At 40.9% G+C, this 25,545-nt stretch overlaps 1 protein-coding gene and 1 long non-coding RNA gene across 14 annotated transcripts in view; one reads left to right on the forward strand and one right to left on the reverse strand.

Moving 5' to 3' along the window:
- Nucleotides 1-25,545, reverse strand: part of thrb (thyroid hormone receptor beta) — a 161,225-nt gene that overhangs the window by 56,204 nt on the left and 79,476 nt on the right. The gene's annotated exons all lie outside the window — the stretch shown is intronic.
- LOC115578827 (uncharacterized) lies at nucleotides 1,594-3,072 on the forward strand. The gene is made up of 3 exons (XR_003983540.1): nucleotides 1,594-1,640; nucleotides 2,727-2,855; nucleotides 3,021-3,072. It is a non-coding gene; the product is annotated as an uncharacterized LOC115578827 (long non-coding RNA).

Raw genomic sequence — 25,545 nt, forward strand, 5'->3', positions numbered from 1 at the left:
TGTTTGGCTTTATGTATGTATGTATGTATGTATGTATGTATGTATGTATGTGTGTATGTGTTTTTACCAATTTAATGTTCTTTTGTTTAGTGATTCTCAATGGGGAAAACACCCAAAAGATCCTTGATTGTATGAGAAAATTCATCAATTATATCCTCTTTTCCTTTTCAAGGCCAGTGCCTTGGTGAAGGACAGTGTTCCTGTGTTTTGGTGTGGGAGGAGAATGAAGGACTGAAGGAAACCATGTGAACATAGAGAGAAGCAGCATTCAGTTAGGTTTAAACCAGATAACCTTTTAGCTGTAAGGAAACAGTGCAAAACCCTGGGCATAATGATTATTCCACAGTTACTCTATCAATCTTGCTTGAAAAAAGCAGTGCAACTTTGTATCTGGTAAAGAAGAGCTCTGAAACTAGAAGATGAAATTGCTCTAAATCATCCATAAATCTAAACATTAAGGATGTGTACAGTTAGTAGATTAGTCAATTAAATGTTGCTACTCTTGCAAATTATCAACAGCAATACTAGTTGTAACCTAAATGTATACATTTTAAAATAACATTAAATTGCATAATTTTTACTGAAATGTCTAGCCCCAATAGTTTCAAACTGTTGTAAGTGTACCACTTGTGGTATGCAAGGTCCTTCGAGTGGTTTCATATAAAAACATACAGTTCACAATATAAAACTGAAATTTGATTAAAAATATGTTTTGTCTGTAAATGTTTACTTTCAGCCCGCTCCGTAGCCATGTTTGTGAGCACATATGTTATCCATGACAAGTTGCAAGCTAAACTCAGACTGTGGTGGCAAGATGGACTGAACATGAGTGCTAGTGGCAAAACAGTAAGCTAAATAGAGTTGGCTAATGCTACTGTATTTTAATGTCAATCATAATGGTGGTACGTGAAGAGTCCAATATTTTCTGAGGTGGTACACTTCAAATACAGCAGCCTGCTCAGTGGCCCTAAAGCTGTATTTACCCCTCTAGCATCACTTCTTGAAGCCCTACTAAAAAGAGTTAGAAGAGTCATAGTCGTCAGAGGCTACTTGGGGTACCCTTTCTCTGATACTAGGATTTGCATTTTGTTTTGTGACAGAGTCAAGAGTGATTTGGTTTTAAAGGAACTTAGGGCAGGATTTGTGAAAAAATAAACATTCATTATAAGTATTTTAATGCTAATGGGTGATGAAGCGTTCAAAACCAAAAAGAATGAGCCCACACACATATCTCCCCATTGCCTTGAACAGGCTGTGTGCTGCATGATGTACTGCTATTCGGGGTCCGAATTTCCAGCTCAGCCCTGCGGACGTGACGTTATTTGACGCTGAATGCGCGTCCTCGACGGCTTGGAGACCGGAAGAAGACAAGCGTGGTGGACCGGAAATACTGTTTGTGTTGTTATGGACTCTGCTACGGCCGGAAAACGACCCACCACCACACAAAGTCCACTAAAAAGTAATACGAAGAAGAAAACGAAGGTTTTTATCAGTAGCAAGTCGTGAGTCTAAAAGAAGTTATGACTAAAGCCGGGCTGGCACGCGAATATACATTGGATATGCCTTCGACTCATGGAGGCAGCTTCAGCTTGGCTGGGACTGAAAACGGATGCTGACATGGCTAATTTCCTTGTAACCAGGTAAGAATACATTACAGGTCATTTTTAGAGCTTGATTTGAGAATCTTATGAGATCACCGAGGACTCGGAGTGAGCTAAAGTGCAAAGTAGCGTCAGCTTCTAACGTAGTGCTAGCCGCTAACATGTAACTTAGTCCACTGCTTGTAACACTGAGAAGTTACAGACAGCATTTTCCACGGTCCTTCAGTCTGAAACCGAATAGTTAGAAATATGCCCTTTTAGATATGGGACCGAAAGCCCAACTTGTATCTGGGAGGCGACGTTAGCAGCTGGCTGTAGCAACAGGCTAACAGTTTGTTTGGGTCTGTGTAGTCATATTAGCCGCTAGCTACACACAGCAAGCCGGCTTCCCGGCTGCTTCGTGAGTGTAGGTGATACGGCTATCAAATCAATTTTATTTATATAACCCAAAATCACAATCACATTGCCTCAGTGGGCTTTACAATCTGTACAGTGAAATATATCATACACACAGCACCGGCTCCCGTCTCGTTCCTGTCCCTGGTAAATACAGTATTTGGGGTGTACAGTAACGGTATTTACAGGCTATGGCTTGGGGACTATTGTGTTGACGAGTTGATGATACTGTTGTGATGTAGCTGAATAAAAGGCAGTTTAGAGCTAACCGTGAAGTGCACAATGTAAACGAGCTCAGGTGGTGCTATATAATAATTGATATTGTGCGTGTCTACAGGTCTGATAAAGTTATTATTATTGTTATTATTATTACGACCTTGCTTGTGAAGCACGTCTGTGTGGTTGAGTCCTTTGGGGTGGGTGGGCTAAAAGAGTGGTCTCAACTCATCAATAGAGCTTTTAGCCTTTATTTTTCTCGTGTTGTACCATACACACAAGATTGCTCCAGACATTATACATTACGTTGTAAGTAAAGCAGGAGAAATTGTTTGTAAAAGTGAAACACACAATAGTACTGACTGAGGCATGTATTTTGATATTATTATTGTTACAGGCAAACATTGCATGGCCATAGTTGTTCTGACCAAAGAGAAAAGACACCAAGGTAGCAGAGTCACAGCCAGCTTGCTGACTGAGACTCTAACTTTTTAAAATATTGCTGTTTTCCAGCTATCAGAAGAAGCAGACTCCTGAAGCTGCTACTCGGGGAAGTAAGGAGATGAGAGCATCAACACCCAGCAAGCGAATAGCTGCTAAACTCTCTCATCGATTATCACCAATTGAACCAGTGTCTGAGGGGTTAGTATGTTTTCACTTTCTAAGTTTTGGTCATTAGGAATTTCAATCTTTTCAGAATATAGACAAAACATTGTAAAATGTTATAATATAACATAATAATTACCAGATTTGATTATGGAGCATTGGTATGTGTTCTAATGCTACTGTTCTCTTCTCTTCATAAAGGCCTCAGCTACATGATCCAGAGACGTGAGCAAGAAAAGAGAGAAGACAAGACTGTCTTGTTTACCACACATTTATTTTATTATAAACATGTAAAAAAATACAAAATAAAACTTTGTACATACTGCAAATTTGAAAAATATTGTAAACTTTGAAAATAAATATAAAAATACATAATGTACATAAATAGTTTTTATTTTTGGATGAAAGTGTAATCTTTGGCTAAGAAATGGGTTTTTTTTAGGTATTGTGGTCACAGGGACACAAAACAGGAGAAAATATCAGTCATGCACCCTAAATGGAGCTTCTTTGTAACCTGTGTAGTTTGCAAAGGGGTCAGGGAAGTTTAACCAGATACGAAGAACACAGCAGCTCGGTATCGGCCTTCAGTTCCCTCTTCTCTGATGCCCATCCTGCCAGATCGTAAATCGCCGGTAGGAAGCAAACCGAAACTCTCGGTTATCGCTGCCCACATCTTGGCTGTCCTCCAGAGCAAAGATGTTGTTCCACGTCATCCTAACCAGACGCAGTGTACCCTCATCCAGGCAGTACATCTCCATGTGTGCCACTCCTTCCAGAGTCAATTCCAAATCCTGAAACAAAAAACATTGAGAACAATACTAATAAGAATAACTTTAGTAATCCTCAAAGTGATGTTTTGATTTTATTTGATGTTATTTTTATTCTGATTCAACTTAGTATAATACCAGTTATGACATAATGACATTTGTGTTTTCCTTGTATTTACTTTGTTATGGCGCAGTGCTATTCATACCATTTATATTGTCTTATAATGGAAATGATTTCACAAATGATCTCACTGGCACTGGCACATAACGTGGCTTGAGATATTGAATCATACTATTGCTGTTACATGATAATGACTGCACACTAATGTCAGCTTGTTAGCAAGCTTTATCCAATGTTATAAAGATTAGCTATGTTGGTAATTACCACAGTCAGAAATTAGCTGCAGCCACAAGCCAAATGCTCGTCAAACACCATAACATTGTTAGCAGTCACATTAGCTTCAATCACAAAGCAATGGTTATCGCTAGCTTGTTATTCACCGTGGCTGGTGAAATTTGAACTTTAGTAACCATTTGGCCAGTGTAAGGTAAGTGTACTTTACATTACAACTGTCGTTTTGCTGAATTGATGCGCTAATGTTGTCAAAGAAACATACAAAAGCTGCACTAAGATAAACACTTAGTTTACTTACTTCGTCTCTTGACATCATGCTGTTCGCTGATGTAGGCTACCAAGGTAGTTCCGCGGAGGTATGCGAGGAAGTCTTGCAGTAAACGGTCGCGTGAACAGCGAGCAAACAAATAACCGTGTCACAGCATCAGCTGCACTGCTGTGAAGAGTTCATGCGCGCTCCCGCGCCGGCTTGGCTGATGGCTGCAGTTACCCAAACGGCCGTCGTGTCGCTATTGAGTCTTATTTCGTGATCCTGCCCCAAGTTCCTTTAAGTTATGTTACTTAATTAAGTTCATGTACGTAAATAACGTCACTTGCGTAAAATAGCGTAAGTGACAAATGTATGTCACTCACGTAACGTAAGTTATGAGATTGAACGTAATTACAAATAACCATGTTCAATCTTAATGTTCCTATTCAAAGTTTGATCTTGTCCTTCACCAAACAAATTCCCCTATGAAATGTTGCTTCATGAAAAACAAGCATCTACTGGTGATGTTTACAGTGTTGGATATCTGTTGTGTCTAAGATGTGTTTTAGTGGCATTTCAAATATGATATGTTTGTTGAAAAATGCTCTCTTTCAAACTTCCATTGAACTGCCACAGAACGTTCTTGTTAGGAACATCCCTATTGAACACATATGAAGGACTGTGTTGTCTACATCTTGATGTATTTACCAGTATTGAAGTGCCATGGCCTTGGATGTAGGCAAGGAGCCAGTGAATTTCCAAGTGGGGTAACCCCAATAATTAAAAATGGCTAATGTACTCATGTTGAATTATTGTGATAATAACTTGATGTGAATCTTGTGCAAAAACACAGCACAGACTTCAAAGGTAAAGAACAAATGTGTTAATTGTGTGAATGAATAATGTCACTACTGTGCAAGAGATGAACAGAGCCACACTGAGTGTTCATGTGGACAGAACATGATCTCATTCGTCACATATCAATTTTTTTCCTATGTACCTATGACATATTGTTAGTATCAATACTCAAAATAAGACTGTGTTGGCAGTACAGACACTTGGTGGTATTGATTTGTCTTTGTCCAGTTTTACATGTGATAGTAGCTGTGTTGTAAAAGGTGTTTCTTGCTTGATGATGTGTTTCAGTTTTACCCAAACTGCAAAAGAGAATGTTGCCTGTAGTTCCTAATCTTTTCATCATACTCTTGCTGTAACTTCCATTCCTCGCTATCCTCAAGTACCAAGGCTACACGTATTGTGGCTGCTTTCAATGTGAAGCAGCAGAAAGTGTTTAGTTTGTCAACATTAACCTGAAAGCAGAGAATTTCATTACAGCTTCAATTGCACAAAGGGGATTGGAAGAAAAAAGGTGAAAGTACGAACATAAATACAGGAGTCAAACTACATGCCAAAGGTGGCACTGACCTTTGAATTTTTGCATTGGACGAAAATTCACTTTAGCGCACAACAAAGCTGAAAGCCAGCCACGCTGGAGGCTGAAAGACCTTGTGAACCCAACCTGAATATGATCCTCATTGAAATGAATGCCTCCTCTTGAAATTATGCTTGTATTCAACTAGTTTGGGTAGTTTTTCTCATTTGGTCAACTACTTTGGTCCACACAAATTCATCTCAACAACTATCACATAGGTTACCATGAAACATGGTGACATTCATGGTCCCCAGCATGTGAGCGTAGCAGAGTGAGTGGGGAGCGGAGCGTGCGAAATATAGTGGGAGCGCAGAGCAGGTTTTAATCCAAAGGCCAGAGCGATGGTTCCGTTTCGCTCCAGTTCCGTTCTGATACAGCACTCCACGAGTCTAGGGCATGCACAAGTCCACACAGACTCTCCTGTCAATCTCACGCCCCATCAACTCCTCACTCGTGAACAAAACCCTGAGGTACTTGAACTCCTTCACTTGGGGCAAGGACATATTCCCCACCTGGAGTAGGCAATCCACCGGTTTCCTACTGAGAACCATGGCCTCAGATTTAGAGGTGCTGATCCTCATCCCTGCTGCTACACACTCAGCTGCGAACTGATCCAGTGAGTGTTGTAGATCTACAGCCGATGATGCCATCAAGACCACATCATCTGCAAAAAGCAGTGATGCGATCTTAAGGTCACCGACCTGTTACCCCTCCATACCACGACTGCGCCTCGAAATCCTGTCCATGTATATCACAAACAGGATTGGAGACAAGGCACAGCCCTGGCGGAGGCCAACACCCACTTGGAACAAATCCAACCTACTTCCAAGTATACGCACGCAGCTCTCGCTTTGAGAATATAGGGATTGGATGGCCCTGAGAAGGGACCCCCTCACCCCATACTCCCACAGCACCTCCCACAGAACATCCCGGGGGACCCGGTCGTATGCCTTCTCCAGATCCACAAAACACATGTGGACTGGGAGATTGTACTCCCAGGTCCCCTCCAAGACCCCTGCCAGAGTAAAGAGCTGGTCCGTTGTTCCACGACCAGGACGGAATCCACTGGTCCTCTTCAATCTGAGGTTCGACAATCGGCCGGACCCTCCTTTCCAGCACCTTGGAGTAGACTTTCCCAGGCAGGCTGAGTAGTGTGATACCTCTGTAATTGGCACACACCCTCTGGTCCCCCTTCTTAAAGAGAGGGACCACCACACCTGTTTGCCACTCCTTCGGCACCGACCCCGGCCCCCATGCAATGTTGAAGAGGCGTGTCAACCAAGACAGCCCCTCAACACCCAGAGCCTTCAGCATTTCTGGTGGTATCTCATCGATCCCTGGGGCTTTGCCACTGTGGAGTTGTTTGACTACCACAGTGACTTCACCCAGGGAAATCGGCGATGATACCCCATCATCCTCCAGCTCTGTCTCCATTACAGAGGGTGGCTAAGTGGGATTCAGGAGGTCACCAAAGTCCTCCTTCCACCGCCCTTTGACCTCCTCAGTCGAAGTCAACAAGGTCCCATCCTTGCTGTAAACAGCTTGGATGGTTCCCCGTTTCCCCCTCCTGAGGTGGCGGACAGTTTTCCAAAAGCGCTTTGGCACCACTCGAAAGTCCTTCTCCATTGCCTCGCCGAACTCCTCCCACACCCGCTGCTTTGCCTCTGCCCAGTGTTGGGAATAATGGCGTTAGAATAAACGGCGTTACTAACAGCGTTACTTTTTTTCAGTAACGGGTAATCTAACTAATTACTATTTCCATCGTTACAACGCTGTTACCGTTGCCGACTATTAAATGTGGCACGTTACAAACTGAAGTTGATCATTGAAGCTGTTGTCATCTGACTCGGCTCTCAGCCACCGGAGCTGCAGAGCTGTTTTTTTTTCCTCCGGTGAGGGAGGAGGGAGGGGCGAGACAACCACATAAGTGATGGTGATTGGCTCTTTAACGTTGAGTGAGAGTTCTTAAGCCAATCAGTGGCAATGTTCGGTTTACACACGAGCCACACACGCACACAGCAGTCTCACACACACAGACTAGCAGAGGTGATCTGCAGCAATGGCGAGTCTGGGGGGAAAGTTAACGTTTTCAAAGTGGAAGTACAGACACTAGTTTAATCTCCTTTGTCCACGTCCGTTGTAAGCAACTCTGATCTAATGAAGCATCTCTCAACGGCACACGCTTCTACAAAACTAACACTGGCCAAAAACTCTGTTGCTGACGCTGTTGATGATGCAAGCCAGGTGTGGCTAACGTGAGCTCCACTAACAGCTTCGCAAAAACTTGTGACAAAGGGTGAACTGAATGCAATGATAGACAGGTATGTTGTTGAGAACTTGCTCCCGTTATCAACAGTTGACTCAGACTCCTTCAGAGCACTCATTGGCAAAATATCAGGGAGAGCAGGTGCCGGTCCGCCATGCAGAAATACATTTTCTAAATACATATGTAGATGCCGAGTATGCTAAAATGACTGCCGAGCTCAAAAGGGGGAAGAAATAAAAGTAACGCATTTTGCTTTTTGGGAGAAGTAACTATAACTAATTACTTTTTAAAAGTAACGTGCCCAACACTGCCTTCGGGCCCGTCGGTACACCCAAAACTGCCTCAGGAGTCCCCGGGACTTCAGTCGGATCACCAGGTGGTGATCAGTTGACAGCTCTGCCCCTCTCTTCACCCGAGTGTCCAAAACACACGGTCGAAGATCAGATGATACGATCACAAAATCGATCATTGACCTTCGACCTAGGGTGCTCTGGTACCAAGTACACTTATGAGCATCCTTGTGTTCGAACATAGTGTTCATTATAGACAGACTGTGACTAGCACAGAAGTCTAATAATAGAACACCACTCGGGTTCAGATCGGGGAGGCCGTTCCTCCCAATCGAGCCCCTTGCAGGGCCCCAGCCAGGACCTCCAAGAAGGCCGCATACTCCGAACTGCTGTTCGGTGCATATGCACAGACAACAGTCAGAGTTTGCCCTTAGGCGTAGGGAGGCGACCCTCTCGTCCACCGGGGTAAACTCCAACACGGCGGCGCTCAGACGGGGACTTGTGAGTATCCGCACACCCGCCCGGCGCCTCACACCTTTGGCAACTCCGGAGAAGAATAGTGTCCAGCCCATATCCAGGAGTTTGGATCCAGAGCCAATGCTGTGCGTAGAGGCAAGCCCCACCAGATCCAACCGGTAACGCTCAACCTCCCGCACCAGCTCCGGCTCCTTCCCCCCAAGAGAGGTGACATTCCACGTCCCCAGAGTCAACCTCTGCCGCCCAGGTCTGGGTTGCCGAGGCCCGTCACCACCATTGCCACCCATGTGGCAGCGCACCCGACCCCAGTGGTTTCTCCTGCGGATGGTGGGTCCACGGGATGGGGAAGGGAGAAGTGCCATGTTGCTCTTTTGGGCTGTGCCCGGCCGGGCCCTGTGGCAGACCTGGCCACCAGGCGCTCGCTCACGGGCCCTCCGTCCGGGCCTGGCTCCGGACGTGGGCAGGGTCTCTCGCCTCACACCTCTATTTCTCATGGGGTATTTTGAATCATACTTAGTCTGGCCCCTCACCTGAGAACAATTTGCCTTGGGAGACCCTACCGGGAGCACATGGCTCCTGACAACCTAGATCCCAGGTTCATTGGGACACGCAAACCTCTCCACCGCGATAAGGTGACATGCATCTATGTACTAATGAAGATTGAATGATTTGTTGAAAGCCCCTAAAAACACTTTTAATTAGGGCCCGAGCAGGTCTTGACCTGCGAGGTCCCTATTGTTTTTCGAATGATTATATATTATTTGTTTTTTTTATTTTCCTTCTCCCAAACGATTGCATTTTTCACTGCCTGAACATACCCCAAAACTCACAAACCTAGGAATATAACTAACACCTGGCGAAAAATTTTATAATCTATTGTCGTCCTGAATTTCCACCACTAGGTGGCGCTGTTATTAAGGAAAGTGCTTTTTGGCTAATAACTCCCATGTATAATTTGTCGCACATTCAAAAACCTTATATCCACGCGTTCAGTGAATTGGTATAGGCCACATCCATTTACGCCTTTTTTCGCTTCTTTGCAAAATGTCGCAAACCTACTTTTTCGAACTCCTCCCAGGCGATTTCACCAATTTGCACGAAACTTGGCACACAGCATCTGTGGACCCTCCTGACAAAGAGTTATTAAAAGAATTTTGATCGTCCAAACAATACTCAAGTTATTAAATAACAAGTTCCTGCAGAAGTGTTGCATATCTCCACATTGGTGTGGTCTAATTACATGAAACTCAGGTTGCTACTTCCCCATGAGCCCCTGAGGCCCTGTGCAAAGTTTTGGGCGATGACCACAAAATGGTGCTCTTTAAATGTAAGTATTTTATATCTCAACAACGGTTCATCGGATTAATATGAAACTTTGTACAATTATTTTCAGTGCCGTCCTGAGGACAGTTGACGAAGGGTTTACCCATCCACCACTAGGTGGCGCTCTGGTGGCCGTTTAATTTAATATTTGGCACTGTGCCCACACCATAACACTTATGGAAATGAAATTCATAGAGGTGCTATAGAATGGCCCCTGTAACGCACACACCAACATTGACCAGCAGGTGGCGCTATTTTCAGTGCAAAAGCATTTTTGGCCCATAAATCCGACATAATATGTAGCACATTGTTGAACATTACATCTACATGTTCCCTGAGTTGAGCTGAATCGTGTGGTGTAAGCCACACCCATTTTCGCTGTTACTTTCCATTTGCAAAATTGGGACAAATGAAAAATGTACTTTTTTGAACTTCTCCTAGGCAATTTGACCAATTTGCACCAAACTTTGCATGTAGCATGTGTGGACCCCCCTGACAAAAAGTTATCAAAATAATTTTGATAGTCCATAAAACGCCTTAAATATAAAACAACAATTTCTTGCACACTCAATGCGAACAGTCAGAGAAAAGCTTCCAAGAGATTTACAGGAGGGTATGTGAGTTTGTGATTGAGAAACAAAACAAAGGCATGCCCATTACCAGAGCTATCATCCAGCTGAAAGCATTGGACATTGCCAAGGATTTAGACATACCCACCACCGAGTTTAAAGCTAGGATCGGCTGGTGCAGAAGGATGATGCGCCATAGCCGCTATGCATTACGGTGCAGAACCAGCCTTGCCCAGCGCCTGCCCTCAGACTTTGGAGAGAAGCTGCAATCTTTTCAGCGCTATGTGATTGTCTTGAGGAAAAACACTCATACCCCCTTGATCAGATCGGCAATGCTGATCAAATCCCCTGCGTTTTTTGACATGCCTACACCTGTGACTGTGCACAAGAAAGGTGAGAAGTCTGTTATTGTGAAGTCAACTGGAAATGAAAAGAGTCGCGTCATTGTCATGTTGGCATGCCTGGCAGACGGGACAAAGTTGCCCCATATGTGATTTTAAAACACAAAACAGCGCCGAAAGAGGCAATGCCAGCTGGCATTGTAGTACGTGCCCAGGAAAAGGGCTGGATGGAGAGTGAACTTGTCGTAGACTGGCTGAAAGTGGTGTAGGGAACATGGCACGGGGCTCTCAGAAAAAAGAGAAACATGCTTGTTATGGATGCCTTCCGCGGACACCTGACTAATGCTGTCAAAACTCAGGTGAGGAAGATGAATGGCGACTTAGTCATCATACCAGGGGGATGACCAGCCAGCTACAGGTGTTAGGCCTTTCAAGGACAATCTGCGCAAGAGGTACACCGAATGGCTCCCGTCCGGTGATCACGCACTCACACCGTCTGGAAAAATTCAAAAGCCAGCTGTACGTCGGCTTTGTGAATGGATCCTCCAGGCATGGGACGAAGTAACACCAGAGAGCATCATCAGTGGATTTAAAAAGTGCTGCATATCAAATGCATTGGATGGTAGCGAGGATGACGTTCTGTGGGAGGAGACGGCACCGCAGAATGAGAGTGGGAGTGACAGTGAGCGCAGCGAGGCAGAGGACGTTTGTGAGTAAAAGCCTCATGCAATTATGTTTTATAAAAACCAAAACAATAAGCTTTCGCACAATTTTCAGCATCTACATTTGTTTGTATTTGAAATGATTACCCAACTATTAGATTATTGTCAAAATGAATTATTGGAAAATGGTAATTTTTTGCCATACACCCAGCTTCAGACTAAATACAGAATACCAGACAATCATTTTTTTGTTTTTTTCCAGGTGAGACGCTTTGTAAAAAATAATCTTATATTCCAAACAGACCAATCAATATTTAGTTGATAGCTTCCTTCTTAATTTTAATTTAACTGCCATGAACAGTAGAAAATGTATTTCCCTGTTTTATGCAAAACTATATTCTGTTAATCCTTTCATTGCCAGCAGGTATATGGAGTCATGGGGAAGGGACTTGGAGGTTGACCTTGATGCCAATGCATGGTCAGACGCCTTTAAATCTGTAAAGAAAATCTTTACTTGTAATAGACTCATAGAAAACCAGTATAGGATATTACACAGACTACAATGCACCTCTCACTTTCTAAACAAAATAAATTCCCAGATATCCCCCCTATGTGTGAAGTGTAAAAAAGAGGTAGGGACATACTATCACTGTATTTGGCAGTGCCCCTTGATAGCCAGATATTGGAAAAATATCACTAAGGAACTCAGCTCAATCTTCCACAAAACAGTAAAGCTGGAACCAGTCTTATTTCTTATGAATATACCTATGGGGCAGCTCTTATTATCTGCAGGACAGCGGACATTAATGGGTAAACTTCTCCTTTTGGCGAGGAGATGTGTTCTGTTTCAATGGATAAAAGAAAAAAACCCTTTGATAACACAGCATTACAGGGGAATATTCAAGGTTTTTCCTATGGAACACCTCAGTGGTACGTTAAAGGGCAATGACGATTTGTTTTATAGTGTCTGGCAACCTTTCCTGAATTACCTTCCTGGTGATCTTGTTGATTTGCTGCAGAAACGGCGATCATATTTTGCCTTCACAAGTCATAGAATGCTTTTACTTTCTCTCTCTTTTCCTTTTCTCAGTATAGTCCCCATAAAAACTTTTTTTTTATGATGTGCAATTCATGTATGATAATTAGCGTATTTTTGTTTTGCAGGCTGGCTGTATATGTGCTGTATGTTTTTTTTTTTTTGTTAAATCAATAAAATATATTACAAAAAAAAGATTATTGCCAAAATGTATGATACGATCAGGATAAATGCCTGGAAAGATTACAACCTCAGAGCAAATTAGCTGTGTGTGGTATTTTTTTTGTTTTTTATTGTAGAATGCAGTAGGAGACGCAGTTAAATTGTGTGTGGAAAATAATGTCCAGCATTGTGATTCTGCAGATAAAGAAAGATATCTAAATTCACACATCTCTCTCCCCACTAACATAACTATCTTACACAATACACATGCACAGAGGCAGACAGGCACACAGACACACACCTCCCTTTCAGCCTGACAGTTGCTGCTTTCGCCTGTGCGAGCGAGTGTGGGTCACATCAGGACAACGTGCTGGCTCCCAGACTCAGTTTGCAGCGATACCAAGTTTTTTTCCCCCCTTTTTTTCGGCCTCATGGACACTATTTCAGGGTGAAAAAAAGCCCTTTTCAAATTGATGACAGCAGTGGGCACAGAGGGAAACCATTGAAAGGAGTATATAAAGCAGCATCATAGCGTCTGCCTGTCCTCCCCCCCTTCTCTCCCGACATCAAAAGTGTGCGCTCATCCTGAGCCGACAGAGCTCCAGATCGCTGCGGTGCATGCTGGGTAAGAGAGGACAACTCAGGACACATGCAGAGGGACTTTAAGGATACTGCAGTAAGCTGTTCACAATAAAAAAAGAGGGAAAAGATGCAGAGAAGGTAGGGAGGGAGGGCAAGTGAGGGGAGGGAAAGAAGACCAAAATACTATCAAGATCAGCAGAGGATGGTGGAATTCAACTAAAATTTAATTCTGACAAACGAAAATGTTTGACGCAGCAGTTCTCTGTTTTTGCTGTTTATGTCATTAAGTCTGCATCAGTGCACTGATAGGAAAACGCCGCTCTGCAGCAACATACGGCTGAGTCTGAAGGATTTAAGATGAATGATGTAATTTGGTTCTTTCGTATCTGTGTTGTTTTTAAATATTTCTGAAGGCACAAGTCGTCTGGTTCATTAAGAAATTATTCTTAATACGGTTTTTTGTTTCCGATGATGATCAAGTAAAGAATAAAAAATAATTTAGTCTGAAGTCAAGCGAATCTTCACAAAAGGCACGTTTGGAATTTTAGCTTGAACGATAACTTAAATGATAAAACGCTTATATAGATTGTTTTATTTGTACTCAAATATATACTTATATATATTGGTTATATACCGGCACACTGTTCTCTAATAAACATGGCTGTAAATATGTTAATATGAGTAATGTTTCATCCTTAGTTCATGGACAGACCACACATAGGCAGACTAAAATATAATATACAGAGAGAGCAGTCACTGAAATATGACATAAGCAAGCAGAGCATATGTATTCTATGAAATGATCAGGCACTAAAGCATTCAGCACAATTGTCTATAAAACACAGCACACAGGACAGTGAAACAGAAATAATTACCCTATTATGTGCATACATTATACATTAAAACACACCAAAACATGTTTTAATTTTTTTTTTTCATATTTCATGTAGTACAATTTTTTACTTCAATATAATTGTCTTTTAATTTATCTTGTGATTTTCTCTACTCACACTTTGTCATTAAATTGCATTGGTGTAATTATATACAACGAGTAAAGAATATATATGTTATATATTATATATCTGTAAAGAAGCAAAATGTTGAACATATTGGTAACATTTTATAGTAACCATCATTACCACATCATCTTTCACTTTCGCAAACAATGAAATTCTTTTTAAAGTCATTAGTTAAGAACTTGTAATGCTCAGTTTCACCTTTACAATAAACAATAGCTGAATAAACAAATAAACTGTTTCCAAAATATTTAATTTGTTTGATAACAGTGGAATAACTATTAACTGGAGTTTAATTAACTATAAACTTACCATTTAGTAATGATGATATGATAAGTTGTTTTACTTTGTATTGCTGATTATCTTTTCAACCTGGTGGCCATGGTATAATATCTGACTATTAACCATACCAGTGTGCACGGTTTGAGAAAGAATGTTAACTGTTGGACAGGAAGAATCACTGGCTGGAGTGTGCCTTCTCCATTCAGTATGCTCGGTAGTGTTTAGTCATCTGCCTTGTGTGATTTATTTTCCTGCTTAAAAATGTATGAAAAGTTTTGCATTTAATTTTTTTCTTATTCTGTCATGAAATAGACTATATACATTGCTATACATAACCTGCTGAATTTGTTAATTTTTTATGTATTTTAGTATTGACTCGATGATTGCCTCTTTATTGATAATCTGCTAATGTAGTGGTTAATTATTCATTCATGAACTTGGGTGCTTGGCACACAATACATAGTACCACTTTATAAACTTTATGTGTTATCTCAAGGTTATCTCAAGATAACCTGATGAACGTCTAAGTATTGAAACTTTGTTGTCATTAAACTTAATTGCAAGTAAAGTGGACAAGGACAAGGACAAGTTCCTGTAATTACTAAATTAGTAGTTATGACCGCCCCAATTTTAAGACATCAGTTACAACTTTATAATGTCAATCCAAATAATGTTTATAGATGAGGTACTCAGTATTTATATTTATTTTATATAATCATTTACAAGTATTATAAACATCAGTGAGAACCTTACAATAAACAAATGCTTGTTTAAGTTTAACTATAGATTTACCATTTACTAATGATGGTTATTATAAAGTGTTACCAACATATCTGCAGAACATTCATTATTTGTTTCCTTCAATATCCACTTATGGTAAGAAAAGAATGATTAATATTTTTATTCTAATGCTTAGAGAACTCAGTTCAGCTGGTTAAGGTGCAACACTCATTAAAACCCTGGACTGGAAAAAAGCATTTTCATTTACCATAATTCATGCAACAATTAGATTTTCTTCAAAAGATATTTGCCAGATAATTTTAGTAGAATTTAGGATTTAGTACTAAAGTAAATCGCAGGAGACAGTGTTGACTCCACTCTGCTCCTCAGAGCCTTGGGGATTTATTTAGATACAAGCATTGGAACAGCAGGGGGGTATGCTGTTGGATATGAACTGAAAATAATAAAGTGTTTGGAAAATGTGCAAAAACACATGCATACACAGTGAGAGCAACACACACATAAAGCACTAGGGCTGCCCAGTAAATTGAAATTTCATCGTCATCGCGATATGAACATGTGTAATAAACACATTGCAAAAGACTGCCTGACATGCGATGAATAAGAAAAATCATTTTGCACCTTAAGCATGCCAACATTTAGACAGAGCCCCGGATACAAGGGCCAATCAGACGAAGCCCCAGCTAGCCGTAAGCTACCCTGACAAAATGAATCGGCATCAGTTTGGTGGTGGTTACCAGGTTATGATGGCTGAGGGAAGAGAGAAATGCGATGAAACTGTGGTCGACGATGACCTTGTGGTGAAAAGAAACAGCACTTCTGCTATATGGACTTATTTTGGATTCAGGAGAGACGACGTGTTACAAACACAGGTACTGTGTAAAAGATTCCGAGCAGTTGTTGCAACTTCTAGAGGAAACACAACCAACCTCCATCACCACCTGCAATACAACCATAAAGACACGAACAATTCAAAACGTAGCCATCATAAACTGTGTAGTTAATAATATGCAAACTTCAATATTTGTTTATTTATTGCAAGTTATATCGTCATCGCAATGCTGAACAGTGTTATCGCACATCGCAGATTTTCCTCATATTGTGCAGGCCTATAAAGCACCCCCCCAAAGCATAAATCACACTGTGTCATTTAGGGCTGGGTATCATCAGGTACCTCGCGATACAATGCTATCACGATATTTTGCCCATGATAATGATAATATCATGATACAGTGATTCTGCGATAATCGATTTATTGCAAGAAATTTCATCAAAGATACATCATGAGATCTGTGTCACTGAATAAATTCAGAATTTATTGACTGCACTGAATGCATTTCACAAGAATTACAAAACATTGTCAATCAATTTCACATGAATGACAGCTAAGTAAAACAAAGTGTATACTGCACAGTGGCTCTTCTTAACACACACACACTGACCGCAAAGTTTAAATATTATTAAATATTGATATTTGGCGCCAGTGTATCGATAAAGTACTTCAAGGCGAAACATCGCGATATTTCGTGGTATCGATATTTTGGTACACCCTTAGTGTCTATTGTATAAGATTACAATAAAAGACTGGAAGCTAATATGCTGGTTAAAAATTAACTGCATATTGGATTCAGGCATGCAATATGCAATAACATGTTGCTACATCTTTCTGTCTCCCATCGAACCTGGGTCACACAGTTACCCTTGCAGCATCGTTAACATTGACCTTGCCTGTACTGCCATCTATCCCTTCCCGAGACTCTAGCTGGCATTTAACTGTTCAGCAATGCTGCGACAGCACAGCACTGACATACAAGCGCCTGCTGGATGACTCTGTGTAAAAATCCTGACCCCAGTGTGACCTCTGTGTGTGTGTACATCTCTATTTGATGGGTGTCAGTGTGTGAATTAGTTTCACCACAAGTGCTTAGAGTGTATGCTCACAGTGAAGGGGGAATGCTACAGGGAATAGATGTGCACGTAGTCTATGTCAGCAGTGATCAGCCGCTGCTGCTTCCTGCCAGATGTGACAACGAGGCTGCCAGCGGCCAGATGGAGGCCAGGTCTGGGTGGGGGGTGAGAGTCCCCCTGCAGGAGGGCTCATCATAGTCACTGTAGCACTGTTACATCAACTCGAAGACCTTAATATCATTTCTGCAAACCACTGAGGCCACACTTCATCAGACAGGTGGCCTCTATCTTATACCATTGGATGTGGATTGTAGACAAAATAATAATATTGCTATTTGTCTGCTTGTCTTCAAATATCTATTATGGATTTTTTTTCTTGATTAGTCCAAAAGGCCAAAGATATTCAGTTTACAGTCATATAAAACAGAAATGCTGGAACCAGAGAATGTTTGACACTTTTACCTGATAAATGACAAATAACTCTTCAAATATCAAAATTGCTATGAATTGATTTTCTGTCAATCTATGAAGTTATAAATCAACAGATTGTTTTGGTGCTAATGTCTTCATTGATATTTTTTATCATTACATCAAATGTTAGCAGTTCTCTGGCAAAACTAGGCCCCACACATATAGTTTTTCCATGAAATATCTATATCTAAATATATATATCGGAAGATATATTTGAGGCATATAGGAAGAAGAAGAAGGAGAAGAAGAAGAAGAAAAAGAAGAAGCGCAGCAGGCTGTCATACTCTACTGACATCAAACTGCTACTGTGCAGACTCACATTGTGCAGACAAAAGAGCCTAACATTTCATTGCTGGAGTAGATGTTTTTCTTTACAATTTCAGAGGGAGACAACACGTTTTCAATTTGCAACACCTGTTCAACAAGAGTTGAGAGGAGGAAAAATATCTCTGAGTTTTAACACAACAAATCCGTCTTATCAAAGGGATATTTTGCAATTAATGCATTTACATCAAACAGATTATGAAACCATTAGAGGAATAGATTTCAGCCAGATTGAAGTTTCCTCACTGTGTATGTTTTATGATTGTTAATATGAAAGTGGTACAATACATGAACAAAAAGCTTTAAAACATGTGCCAACTTAATAGTGAAGTAGATCCATCTGTGCAACAAATAATCATGTGGTGATTTTTGCTGCCAAAGCAAATATTTGTGCACCCCAACTGACACAAACACTGGAGTCATAATTGTTCCAGGTGTGATAAAGACTCTCTGTGGTTGTGTGAAAATGTGTTGATGCATTTGGAAATCAAATTCTCACAGCTCGACTCCCAGAAAGCCTGTAAGTTCACTTTAAGCCCACAGATGGAATTTACATCTATTTTTTAGCCGCAAGGACACACAAAATGTTAATGTGTGGAGCTACTGTTTGTCTCACAAGGTTAGCTTCTAACTGACAGATTCAGCTAAACTGAAAATGAAGCCAGTGGTTTGGTTTGTTCCTAGTGCAGCCACCTATTTGTAACAGACTGGCAGGTCATATTTGTTATGACAGATAGACTGCATTCAAACCAGGAAAACAGTTTTTTGAAGGTCCCAGTAATTAAATCGGTTGTACACAGTGTCTTCCAAATACGTTTTAAGTGTTTAGGTACCTGCTCCAAATGGTCACACTGGAGGTTGGATTGAAAAGCCTATTGTCCTAGAGAGAGGCCGGACGTGATAATTAGTAGAAAGGGGAATAACTGTGCATACTGTCGGTCAGTCTCTCTTTGAGGACGTTTGTGACACAGTTTTGTGATGAATGAAGAAAGAGCAGCCTGTGCTCATCAGAAAAAATAGCATATAGGTCAACTGTGGACGCAGCTTATTATGACCCATATTTAGGTTTTCTTGATTGCAGGGTGACCTCTAGTGGTGGTAGTAATTATTACGGCAGCAAAGGGGGAAGTAAGGTGAGGAATGTTGTGGATGAATGGGTCAAACAAAGGACTTTTACACAGGAGACTGCAGTCCGCACCCGATGTAAAACCAAAAGTCAATCGTGAGTTATTTTACCTCACTAAAGTAGTTAACTTGTGTCTAAATATTACATAATGTAACTTAAGTTTCCAGTGTAACACACATGTTACATAAGTTTCACAAATAAAATACTTTTCCTAACCTAACAATGTAGTTTTAGTGCCTAAACCTAACCAAAGTAGGTTGAGTGTTTAGACCTAACAAACATTTGTACGTATCTGATTAGCACTTTGTTTGAAGAACTCTGATGCCTTTAAGTAGTTGTGTAAATCGTTTCCTTGTTTCCTGTGAGTTCTGGGTTGTTTCGTTCTCTCGCTCCATTATCCAAATGAACTCAAAGCTATAGAGATTAAATCATACTGACTGATGACTCATCAAGTAGAACTTTTTGGTGATGTCATTCTACATCATAAGTTCATCAGGACCCTCGTGGGGGAATCAAATTCCGGAGGCTGACAGCTCATTGCACTTTATTGCCCATGTGTTCATTTGTGTTACCTGGTATAACACAGCACTAAACACACACAATTTGACTACCTGATGTATCAGAGAAAATCCCTGCACATTCTTGATGATGCGCATTTGTGTTCTCCAAAGTATGTGTGTTGTGTTCTCCAAAAAATGTACTTGAGTATTTACATTTTTTACACAGAACACTATTTTTGTGAAAAGACTTCATTCACTATCAGCTGATGGATTTATTAGCAGTGTAGCTTAAAAATCTTGCTAAAATAACATATCCAGACTTCATTCACTATCAGCTGATGGATTTATTAGCAGTTTAGCTTAAAAATCTTGCTAAAATAACATATCCAATAGATTAATCCACCTGCTTCCACAAACTAAACAACCCCACCCTAGCAGTGGACAAAGACCCTGTTTTTTAAGTGGTCTCACTCCAGTTGTTTGGTCCACAACAGAGACTGACTGACATGTTTCACAGCAGCCAAAGGAACTACACTAACTAGGGAAACACACCAGGATTCATTTTAGTCTTTTAATTTGAATTTAAACTAGTTTTATCATATTTTAGAGAAGGCTCAGTTCACACCAAAACCATCACACCAGATGGATAAATATGTGAATGTGAAATTGTCCCAGCAGCAGGCAGACCTGGTAAAAAATAAACCTGGACAGGATTCAAGATGTGGTCGACTTGAATAGAGAGAGAGCAGCAGAAAAGTAGTTTCTGAATATATACTGAATGTACTTGGACACAGCTCAGGCCCCAGCTTAGGCCTTGGTTATGAGGACTGGATCTTCAGTGAAGACCTCTAGCTGCCATGAATCATTGGAAAACTGGTAGTCCACAGTCAAAATACAAAAGAATGAACAAAAATACAAGAAAGTGCAGTAGCAAACCAGCAGCAACAGCAGCTAAGCTGTCTATTCTCAGTTGAACACTGCACACACAGACCAGTATTAAGCCGACCACACGATAACTCAGTCATGATAGAATAACTGCAAGAAACCAGTAAATAAGGCATAAAAACATTTTATCATAACTGAAGCTAATATGGTCCTGATTTTATGTACAGATAGCTCTGGTGGTACAGATAGACTGACTGCACTCCTACAATGCCTGTATACAGGATTACTGTTTTCCTAAGTCACATATGAAGATGCATTTCAACAACTTATCCCAGACAAGACCTTGAGGGAGGCATTATCTATTATTCAGAACAGTATGTAAACACAATCTCTGAAAGCACAATGCGCATTATGCACTATTTGATCAATAGCACAATGAATTATGGTAACAACATAGCAAAGGCCTGAAAATGACACTGGAAAGCAATCCTGTAATTCAGCACCATTACGTGGCCGCTTGTGTGCAGTCTGTGACTTTGAATGAACAAACTGCTCAATGGGTAGCATTGCACAGGGAGGGATTTGCAGTCTGAACTCAAGAACAACAACAAGGATTTCAAGAACTGATCTTTGCACCCAAACTGCTCACCTTTCCTTATACTCTGCCTCCTCTCCCTCAGTCCCTGCAGGCCTACATTTAAGGGACTGCAGGTCAATACTGAACTTGACATGTAAGAACTAATTTCATCTATTCACCCAAGATTTTGTTGTTATTTTAGGAGTTGCTAATAAAGGCAATACAATTGCTCAGTGAATGCCTCATCGTGTTCCTCAAAGCTGAGCTTATTCATAGAAAGAAGCACACAGTTAAAGCTTGTCTTTGTTAGAAAGTCTTCCATGTAGTTTAAGAACAGATGTTTTGCTCATTAGTCTTTGTAGTTCAAGTTTCAAGGTCTCACCATAAAGCTAATATATAGTAAGGGAAGTGAGCAATGTACTCAAGTTCTAAATTCAGAAAGCCATAAACCGGTTAAATTTGGATCTGGGTTTTCCTCCAACTGGTTTTGCAGCACTGCCCAGCTCTCTACAGTAAACACTAGGTTTTCCCAGACAGGCAGGCAGGGCTGTGGAGGGAAGGAAAAGGATGGAGGCATGATTGGTGCCAGGCTGCCATTACCATGGCAAGGCATTGGATGTACAAGATGTTTCTTGGCAGACGTGCAGGAAGTAGTTCGCTGCAGCATTCCAAGCAGTAAAATCAGAAAGACATACAGGAAAACAAAGATGGGGAAAAAAAACCCACGTTCAATTAAAATGAAAAACTCATGTGGAGAGGATTTTGCTGAAAACAGAACTAGAGCTTCTTGAATGTAACTGACTACACAAAAGTAATGTGTTGTTGTGACTTGATCCAACTCTATGTGTCCTCCTAATAAGACAGCTCTGATAGTTACAGGCTTTGCAAAAGAGTGTCAAAGCCTGCCTAACTGCAAATAGGTCAGTAATGGGCACCCAAGGATTTTCTCCAAAACTCCTCTGATTGGTCGGTTTCCATGTCTCTGGGGCAGAAACCTGGTTACCACACTGGTGCAACTCTCGCTGGCTAGGAACCCTGCCAGGTTTTACGACACAAAAACACACACACACACTCACGCACGCACGCACGCACACAAACACACACACACACACACACACACACACACACACACACACACACACACACACACACACACAAGCACACACAGTGAAAATCCTAAATTACACAACATGTGGAAACGCAGTGGATGGCCAAAATGGCCCACATACATTCAAACAGTAAGACCTCCAGCATCATAACATTCCCAGCATACGTACAAGCAAAACACCAGGCTCATCTCCACCCAACAGCTGGGGCCACAAGGCCTGGAAGATTGATTTCTCCTACACTGTACAGCACACACAGCTCTCCTCAACAGCTGGATAAGGAACAGGCACAGCTCTAAAGCTGCCCATCTACAGCAACAACACACTGCTGTTCTCGTGTGAAAATAAAATTAATAAAGATCTCATGTTATGCTAATTTTCAGGTTTATATTTCTATTTTGGGCATCTCCGAGAAATTGCTTGTATGCTTTATGTTCAAACACATTATTCTTTCCACGCTGTCCATTGCTGCAGCACCTCTATTCATCCTCTGTCTGAACACACTTTTAAGTGTCTCTTTTGAAAAGCACTGAACATGCACTGGCCACTGTGTCTCCAAATAAATGCTTTTGCAACTACAGCAGTACTTAAGGGCTGAGGCCTAACTTTACAGCTGTGACATCACAACCTTATAGATGTCACAATGGCTTGTTTAAAGGACCAATTGAACAAAATATATTTAATTAATACAGTGTACAGTGTATCATGTATTCACTGTCCAATTAGTAACCAAGCTACCTTGCCTGCTTACGTAACGTTTGCTTGCTGGTTACCTTAACTTTGGGTTACTGTTAGTTTGCCGGATGACAGTTAGCAAGACATATGTGAGAGAGCTATTGAAACAGATAGGGCGAGCTAGCATTTTAGTGGTTAGCTCACCGACCACACTAGTTCACCTGCTGTCTGTGCACATATTCGTTATGTCCCAACCTTCTATTTCACTAGTTTCACAATCCCAGTGGGAATTTTCGATTTTTTTCCCCAATTTTACTAATAAAGTACATTTTCTAGGCTATACTACTGGAACTTTTTCTGAAGTAACATTTCAATTACTTAAAGCTAGCTTATGTAGTTTTAGCAACCTCAGAAAAGACTGCACGATAACAATACACTGCAGTCTATGCCTCCACCAAGAAACCGCCATTAAAAAGCCACTCATAGCCTGAAAAGCTGCTGAGAACAGAACCAAACTTCAGCAACAGTACAAATAGGGTCCCAGCACATAGTTCGAGGCATCAAACATCTGCTAGCTTACCTTGATTTCTATTGAAAAGACAACACAACTCACCACTCTCCTGCAGCAGCTTGCTCGTTGTGGGGAAGCCCTGATGAGTAGATTACCGAGTGCAGTAGAGTTCTGCAGCTCAAGGATATTAATGTATAATTATTACTCCATGGAAGTGCAATCACAATTCATATGTGTCTTGCCTACCAGTTTATAACAGTTATTATTGAGAGCTGACAGGGAAAAGAACGGAATTGAGCATTTATAACTGCACTCGGTAATCGACTTGTCAGGGCTTCCCTCCCCACAACGAGCAAGCAATTAGGTAGTTTAAATATTAACAAGTTGTGCAATATTGTGTGTCTATTCTCACATGCTGGAAGGTGTGACAGTATCACCTTCCAGAAAATTATGCAGAGGATGCTTTCCTGATATCACTCCTTTGTATGGAGTGTAGAGAGAGATAATAAAACAAGAGCAACAAAAAAAGTAAAATAAGATGGGTAATTTCAGTAACTAGATATAGGATTTGCTTATAAGTGCATACTTGATTAAAAAGCACTGATTTGGTGCTTTGCATGGGTTAAAACAAGAAAAGTGGCATCTGTTTCAACAGTTTTTAATGGGCTGATTTCAATGTGAAACATATTCTAAATACATTTTAAATTATAGCTGGAGGTAAGCAAGGATCCCAGACATCTGTATGTCTTTTGGCCTGTCTGTCACTGGAACAGTGCTTTCTTGAAAAGCAAAAAGAGGGGCAGATCTTGAGCAAAGTAGAAAGAAAAAAGCCTCAGTGGGTCAAATAGATGCTGCAAACATCTTACTTACTCCACTCTGGAATCAAGTCAGGCAAATACAAGCTTAGTCTGGCAACTGCCAGTCAGGTGTATGTGCTGTGTAAATATGGCGTTGTACTGGAATGTTGAATGCTGGTTTATTCACCCTCATTCCAACACTATGCAAATGAGGTTTGGATGCTGACCAAATAATGGATTTGCAAAAACATGAGGTTTCTCTGCAGAGGAGATAGCTTCACGCTTCATTTCAGAGTGAGTGAGTCAATGCAGGCCCATGGAAGGATCTACTGAGCATTACTCAATCATGTTTTCTGTTGGAAATTTGCCTTAAAACCTTACAGGGACAATGAGAATATTTTTTCTTCATATCAAAATAATATTAGAGTTACTTATCTGTTACACAAACCACTTTTAGTATACCTTACTCAAGCCCTTGAAAATGAAAAATAGTGTAAATAGGAACTTAAACCACATCTTGTGACAGATGCTTTCAGTTGTCACTAAAGAACTAGAAATAGAGCACAAAAAATGTGTTTGTGAAATGTAGTGCATCAAATGCAGGTCAAATCACTTCATCTGTGATGAATATGAATGGGTAAAAATTGGACCTGGTCTCAATCTGGCTATAGTTACCATGTAGTAGTAACTTGCAGCCTGAGCAATGAAGATTTAGCATTTTTTGGGGGGAATTATGTATTTGATTTGAAAGATTTCATTTACATATAACAAAAACCATTTGATTATAATTTATAAGGTTATCTCTGACCTTTATTTGATAAGATACAAAAAGGTGACTGGAAATGAGTAAAGAGAGATACTCAGGTCAGGGATACAGAATCTGTAGGCTAAGGACAACACTGGTATCAGAAGCATTCTGGTTTCCATTTGTAGTCTGTTTGTAGTGGGCATGGCTGCATGTCAGAGTGAAAAGCAAAAGAGGCAGAGCGCACTGGGCAAAATACAATCTCGGAACCCACTGGCTATCATCTCAGAACAATTGGGCCTTTTTTGCGTTATTAAAATGTTTCTGCATTCATATGCAGATGTATGTTTATTGAAAATAGCTGTCTCTCAAGACCAACTCCATTTTCGAGTTTTATGTTACCAATCGGAATGTAAACATACATATATTTCCGCTGGCTATCCCAGAATCCCTGAAACACTGGCTGCTGCCTGCAGAGACCATACTGTCTCATACAAAATCCAATGGATTCTAAGACTGGGGACTTTGCAGTTACATGGCCAGTGGACAC

The sequence above is a fragment of the Sparus aurata genome, chromosome 3 (assembly GCF_900880675.1).
Source record: "Sparus aurata chromosome 3, fSpaAur1.1, whole genome shotgun sequence".
In the NCBI taxonomy this organism is placed as follows: Eukaryota; Metazoa; Chordata; class Actinopteri; order Spariformes; family Sparidae; genus Sparus; species Sparus aurata.